Raw genomic sequence first — 8,024 nt, forward strand, 5'->3', positions numbered from 1 at the left:
GTTGCAATTTTTGCTGCTGCTATCACTTGATTAATCTTACAACCATCTTTTATTCGAGCATCAATAATGTCAGAGAGTTTGTTCTCTTTCACTGCAAGCGTAAAATATGTTGAGAGAGTCCTATTTGCTTGAGATCGCACAAAAGAAATAGATTTCTCTCCGGTGATTAGCTCCGCTAGCACGACTCCGAAGCTATACACATCACTTTTTTCTGTGAATTGGCTCGATTGGAAATACTCTGGATCCATATATCCCACCGTGCCTGAAACAACTGTCGTGAGGTGGGTATGATCCACGGTCACTGTTCTTGAAGTGCCAAAATCAGACACTTTGGCTCGATATTTCTCATCTAACATTATGTTTGTAGATTTGATGTCTCTATGATAGATTGGAGATGATGCAGCTGAGTGCAAGTAAGAAAGAGCTCCAGCAATATCTAAAGCAATGCGAAGACGCACTTCCCAAGTAGTCATCGTGTAATCATCAGAATCATCATGAAGATGCTCAAAAAGATTACCATTAGGAATGAATTCGTAGACGAGAATAGGGACATCCGTCTCAAGGCAACACCCCAATAGTTTTACGATGTTCCTGTGATTGATTTGTGAGAGAATGACAACTTCGTTGATGAACTCTTCTAGTTTGTCTTCGTCCACGACTTTGGATTTCTTCACTGCTACGATTCTGCCGTCGGCAAGCATTCCCTTGTACACTGTACCTTGACCACCTTCGCCTAGGATTCTGTTTAAGCTAAAGTTTTCGGTGGCTTTTTCCAACTCTTTTGAGTTGAACACTCTTGTATTGTCGACGTTGCCTTCGGTTGAAATCAATTGTTGTTGCAACAATAAACCACCATTACGCTTAAAGAATTTCTTCTTTCGGTTTAACCTCCTTTGTCTTCTAATAAATTTGTATAACAAATATATTCCACCAACGAAGATCAATGAGCCGAAACTCGTGCCAATCCCTACAAGTCCACAAAAGAAAAATGAAAAACAATCTACTAATCACTATTATAAAAAAAAAACCTTCAGATGTATGCGAAAGTAGTTGAGATAGAAATTTGCATGATTTACCTATAGCAAGTGGTCGATTATTTGTGTTCGAACACCTATAACCTCCCTGCAAATTGACACACTTGCCTCCCGAACAGACGTGTTCTTCTCCAACAATGCCTCTTAGGCATTCATTAATATCTGGTTTTTTTAAAACATATATATGAAAATGTTATTAAACAGTGGTCTCACTTGCATCGAAAACTAGGATAAGAATATAGATCTATAAGCACAATAACTTAATTAATTATATACCTTTGCATTCGCCAGGTATATATGGGTTGCCCTCGTAACCACGAGAGCAAGAACATGTTGCATAGGCATAGCTTGAAAATATAGAGTCGCAAAGGCAACCTATTCCGTATTCCTGACCGTAATATTTTCGAATTTGGTACTGGTCTACACTTACGCATCCTAGAGAGCCTTTGCCTTGCAGCATGCCCGATATGTATCAACAGATTGTTGGTGTGGAAATAGATGATAACAACACGCTATCGAGGGGATGCAAAGTGGCCTTCTTAACTGACCAGGAATACTTTTTGTCAAATGGATCTGACCCGCAGAGCCTTTATGCTAAAGGATATGTTACGGTTGACCTACGATGGTTCATCCATACGGCAAATCATTCGTCGTATCATCCAATACCGAGGCAGCTTGTATCATTCATAATGGAAATTTTATTACAAAACTCGGACCCGCGGTACTCGCGATTCCTATTATTACAGTAGACTCCCGCGAGATAATCATTCATCGGCATATGTTGTTTTGTGCTGCAAGTAGACTGGCACCCCACAATGCTTGGCTCGACATTTGTCAACGATGCCGTGTTGTTGCAGCCAACCGCTATGAGCACATTATTATCGCCAACGTAAAAAGGGTAACCTGTCAAATTCAAAAGTGATCCAACTCCAAGCTCTTCTCCGCCACTTGAGCATCCCTTTGAAGTTATAGGGTTTTTTACACGAATTGATCCGTACCCTAAGGCAGAGTAGTGGCTAGACGGATCCGAAAAAGAGATACTCACAACTTCCTTGTTAATTATGGAAAGAAAAGGAACAGAGTTGTTAACACATATAATTTCGTACCATTTCTCGAGATAGCAACCCTTTCCGATTCCAAATGGGTAGGGGATGTTGACTCCTCCACATTTCTCAGGACAAGAGCGAGCAACGGTGAGATCGAGGATCAGCAGGAGAGACAAGAGAATCAAAAGAGAGCAACTATTTTTAGAGCTCATGTTTACGATCTGCTCAAGCAAAAAACCTAAAAGCAGAGACGGGTTTTGTAAGGAAGAGCAGAGGAGAAAGATTATTGTGTTTGATTAGTTGCCTAGTTGGTCACAGCAATAAGTAGTCTTCTTCGTCTTTGAATTTTCGCTTCTCTGTTTTACGCTCAAATCAATAGAGTCTTACTTTTGTAGGCCTACTGAAAGCATGTTAGTGACGTGCATTCTCCATGTTTGAATTTCAATATATGATTCTCCTCCGTTAATTTACGAGAAAAGAAAAATATACATTAAGATTCTTGCATGCTATTGCAAGATATTTTCGGGAACATTGACTGGTTTAGGTCGCGAGGTTGAAAACGTGGATATAGCTGTCACAATCCCATTATGGATAAAAACGTGGCTGATAAAATGTAGGAACATAGGAAATTAAAAGTCTTTTTTTTTTGTCAGGTTATGAAAAGTTTAGTTAAGAGATTTGTATGAGTAAATATTTTTCAATGATTAGTCTATGCTTTGGACATGTAAACATACTGACATACATATATGAGGACCCATGTGCAGCGAACAAAAACTTGTGAAATATACGTTTCTCTAGTAATTATTGCCAAAAAAAAACTTTATACGATCAAAATTTGAATTCATGTAAAACAATCGAGAGATTTAAGATAACACGTTTAGTGTTTTCAATTTAGTTATTCTCAGTTTTCAGTCAAAACAAGGATGCATATAATGTACCAAGGACTTTTTTTGGTTTCAGTATAAACATTCATTCAAAAACTATATATATATCTTATATAATATATATGAAACTATTCTTACGTTTTCTGTTCGGAAGTGATACAGAGTGGATTATACAAACGAGATTTGTCACTATACACTTGACAACATTTATAGAAATAATTATAACAAACAGAAAACAACTGAACGTAAAAGCAGAGACTATACAGTCATCTGCGAGGTTGGGGTTTTACGTGTCTGACAAGAAAACAATGGTTCAACATATGACCACGATGAAGATGATGCAGCAACGTTGTGTTGCGACGCTGCAGGTGCGGTAAATTCACGTTTTTCCCTGATTCCACCCGTATTTTCAATTCCAAGGCTTCTTCCTCTTTCTGATCTTCCTCGTTTTCACTAACATACACAAGTGGTTGCATGTCTCGAGGAGACGAACGAATCATTTCCAATTCCATAGACACTTGCCTCATGCTTGGTCGTTTTTTCCTCTTCAGATTCAGACACCTTCTTGCAACTTGTGCTACCGCCATGACTTGTTCCAGCTTGCAGTCATCTCTGATTCGGGCATCGATGATATCTACGACTTTGTTTTCCTTCACTGAAATATTGAAATAAGTTGCCAATGTTCTGTTTTCTTGAGGTCGGGTGTAAGAAATTGGTTTTTCTCCTGTGATGAGCTCCACCAACACAACTCCGAAGCTGTAGACATCACTCTTATCAGTGAATTGACTTGACTGGAAATATTCGGGATCTAGATATCCCGCAGTACCTGAAACAAGTGTTGTAAGATGGGTATGATCCTCAGTTACGGTTCTTGAAGTACCAAAATCGGACACCTTAACTCGATATTTCTCGTCCAACATTATGTTTGTAGATTTGATGTCTCTGTGATAAATGGGAGCCGATGCGGCTGAGTGTAGGTATGAAAGAGCTCCTGCAATCTCTATAGCCATTCGCAAACGCACTTCCCAAGTGGCCATCGTGTAATCAGATGATACGTCATGGAGATGCTCGAAAAGATTTCCATTGGAAATAAACTCGTACACTAGAAGAGGCACTTCCGTCTCAAGGCAACATCCTAAGAGCTTCACGATGTTTCTGTGGTTGATATGCGAAAGAACGACGACCTCGTTTATGAATTCTCCTAACTTGTCTTCGTCCACGACTTTAGATTTTTTTACTGCCACAATGCTACCATCGACTAACATACCCTTGTAAACTGTACCTTGACCACCTTGTCCAAGAACTCTGTTTTCACTGAAGTTTTCGGTAGCTTTCTCCAGCTCCCTCGAAGTAAATACTTTTGTCCTCTCCACGGTGTCTTCCGTTGAAGTTAGCTGTTGTTGCAACAATAGACCTCCATTACGTCTGAAGAAATTCTTTTTGCGATTGATGCGCTTTCGCCTTCTAATACACATGTATAACCACACACATACTCCAAGTAACATCAACACGCCTACAACAATAAGGAGTACCCCGACTGCAAAGCAAATCACATAAAGAAGAGTGAGAAAAATCACACTTTGGTACTTTCGTGATAGTCTGTGTGTTCATTATCACCCGAGATTAATAAATAACAAAATATATTACACTAAAGAACTTCAGTGACCTACATATACCAAGCGAAGCTAGTAGACCAAAACGATCATAGTAGATGCAACTATAGCCTCCTTTGAAATTCTCACAAAGGAATTCCCCACCACAGTATATAGGATCGCCTTCACTATTGTACTCTTTGCATTCGTTGATATCTAAATAAGTAAAATAACGAAATTAAAGAGATGCAATCTCTCAGTTATATAATTTGAAAAAAGGGAACAGGGGAAACAAAAAAGATGAACATTAATGTTAGATCATGACAAAAGAAAAGTTCCTTACCTTTGCATCCATCCAAGAGGTATGGATTACCTCTATAACCCTTCGTGCACCAACAACTTGCATAAATGATACCAAAGTCAGTTTTATTGTGGCATGTGCAGCTTGAATTTTGAAAGGATAAAACTTCGCCAGTGTACTGTAACTTGTTACTCTGGCTGCAAGTGTACTGTAACTTGTTACTCTGGCTGCAGCCTAAGGAGGTAATGAGTGAAGCATTCGTCGTTCGGAAGGACCATTCAACCTCTAAGGAAGCATACTGTTTAGCATGTAACCACGGGGAATTTCGCTGGCCCGTCGAATTCAAAAGCAATCCAAATGCTTGTTTATTGCTGGAAGTAACAGGACTTTTGATGTGAAGTGACGCATGTGAAATGGACATATCATCATCATGTTGTCTAGGGAGAGAGATTTGTACAACCTCTTTGCTGCTAACAGAAAGGAATGGAATCTCCTTTCCGGAAACATTTTTGCATTCAATCTCGTACCCTTTGTCGAGGTAGCAACCCTTTTCGATTCCAAATGGGTACGGGATCTCGATTTCTCCACAGTGGTTTTTACAAGTTTCCAAAGAAGTGAGAGCAGCTGAATCAAGGATCAAGAAATGTAGCATAGAGAAGAGAATCAAAAGAGAACAACTGTTACTAGAGCTCATCTTTATGTTTGTGAAGTGACCTACGTTGCACGGAAGCGTCGATTCTCGCTTCAGAATAGGGAGCGGAACCCGAAACGTCCGGAATCGCGTTTCCTGAAAATTTGAATTTTTGGAAACGCAGAAGAAGCGGCGACTCGGATTTGGAAGCAATCGCGTTTACTGAAAAATATTGTTAGTTTAATGCAAAGAATACACTCCTTGGTCAAGTGCGGCTGGTTGCAAGAAGAAATGAAATAAGAAGAAGCAATTAGGGTTGACAAGTTACACGTGGCTTATTTGTTTCTTTCTTTCACCAATTAACAATTTAATAAACATAAAATAACAAAAATAACAGCTCTTAATGAGCCCAACAATAACAAAAAAAAACCTATCACGAGCCCAACTGAAAATGAAGATGGAAATGTGCCATAATTTATATATAGATTTATAAAAATAATAATTTTAATTTCAGTTTAGCTTAGATGTTTGTATCTATATTTCCTTTGTTCTTTGTTTTTGCATGGGTCTTTTATTTATCGAACATATGTATTTTATAATACAACTTGTAGTTTAACATTTTTAAGTACATTTTGTGTTATGTTCTTTTAGTTTTGTTTATTTAAAAAGTTATTTACAACATTAACCCTTAAAAAAATTCCAAAACTAACATTATTACAGATTTTGTTTTTTAAATATTTTACTATCATTCCAACTAAATAAATAATAACAACCAATATGGAAATAGAAACTATCATATATTACCCACACATTCTGTTGTGTTTTTGAAGATATTATATATCTGAATCTTTTACAAATAAAGAAAACAATAATTTGATTCTCATTTTGTTTTCCAAAACCTGTAAGCTTTGATTCTTAACGTAAGAAAAACTTCGATTGACATTTATTTAAATATTATAATTAACATATATAAACTTAATAAAAATTTTAATTATTACGAATATGTAAAATTTAAAAATGTTTCAAATACTATATAATGTGGTTATATAGTAGATGGGTTATAAAGAGGACATGTTGGAGTTAGTAAAATATTATTAAATTTTGTGTTAACACGGGTTAAATCCTCATTTAATTATTTATCAACACTACTAATATTATAATATTTGACATAAAATCAAGTTAATTTAACTAAGATTGTGTAAAATAATTAAATAATTAGGGAAAATGTGACTTAATCACAGCATATAAATTACTTATTATGTATTTAGATCTCTTATTTTTTGTTATAATAACTAAAAATCAAAATAGAATCTGAAATACTAAACAAAATAAACTAAATATAACAAACAAATGGTCATGAAGTGTATTGCGGGTTAAAAAAATAATATAAACATTTATCCCTATAACAATCAAAAAATTTAGTTATTTTTCTATTTACAAAACATCCAATAATTAACAAATAGATACAACATAAATATAAATTATAATAAAAATTATATGTCCGCAGTGTACCGCGGGTTAAAATCTAGTATAGTGTACATCACTATATATTTTTTATTTGTCTAATTTAAGATATTAATATTTAAATTTGACATATTTAAGAAACTCTTTATAAATAATAGTAATATATATATATATATATATATAATATGTATAGCGTGATCTAATGCGTACCTGCTTTCTCTATTTTATTTTTTTGAAAATACGTTTCTCCGCTTTCAAACGTTTCTGCTTCCACGTACTCGCTTCTAATTCCATGCAGCTCAATATAATATAGCGAGTTACATGGAAGTTGTGAACTGCTCAGGAAAAATATCTCCTAGTTACTTACTATTTGTAAGGTAAATAGTTGCGTTTTTCCAAATATATACCTCCCAATTAATCAAATAAGTTGTAAGGTGTAGAAAGTTACACGCCATAAACACAAGTAACACAGAGAACATAGAAACACGCCATAACACCCTACGTTTTTTTCCTTACCTAAATCGATCCAGTCGCCTTTATTTTGGTTAGGTTTACGTACGTAGAACATAGAAACATGTCACATGACATACTCACATGAGTACCTTTGAGTTTTTGTTTCTCACCCATTATTGTACTAGTGGAAGTGTGCCCCAAAAGTCTCCGGAGATAGAAACGCCCACAAGTTGAATTTGCATTTCTCATCTGTTTTTTTGCGGTGTTAAAATAACAAAATACACATCTATTAAAATGGCTAAGCTTGCCTCGGCTAGCACGACCGACTGCACGGGTATGTCACAAATCTTCTATATGGGCAAATCAAAATATAATCCTAAATGAACATGTGGCTTTTGATAAAATTGTTTTCACCTGCCATTTACCAATGTGACTAGGATATAATAAAAATAGCTGCTGACATATATATATATATGTCTCTATAACATTAATAACTAAAGTTAAATTGCTTAATTGCATGAATATGAATAATCGGGTTGATCATCTCTTGACCCCTCGGAAGGTGTTTTAGAGCTGTGAAAGGTGTCAATTTTGAAGAGGGGTCCAGTTCATTCACTGA

At 36.0% G+C, this 8,024-nt stretch overlaps 2 pseudogenes; both read right to left on the reverse strand.

Annotated features, from left to right (window-relative positions):
- Positions 1-2,352, reverse strand: part of LOC104715988 — a 4,554-nt pseudogene extending 2,202 nt beyond the window's left edge.
- Positions 3,134-5,756, reverse strand: LOC104714268 (annotated as a pseudogene).

The sequence above is a fragment of the Camelina sativa genome, chromosome 9 (assembly GCF_000633955.1).
Source record: "Camelina sativa cultivar DH55 chromosome 9, Cs, whole genome shotgun sequence".
In the NCBI taxonomy this organism is placed as follows: Eukaryota; Viridiplantae; Streptophyta; class Magnoliopsida; order Brassicales; family Brassicaceae; genus Camelina; species Camelina sativa.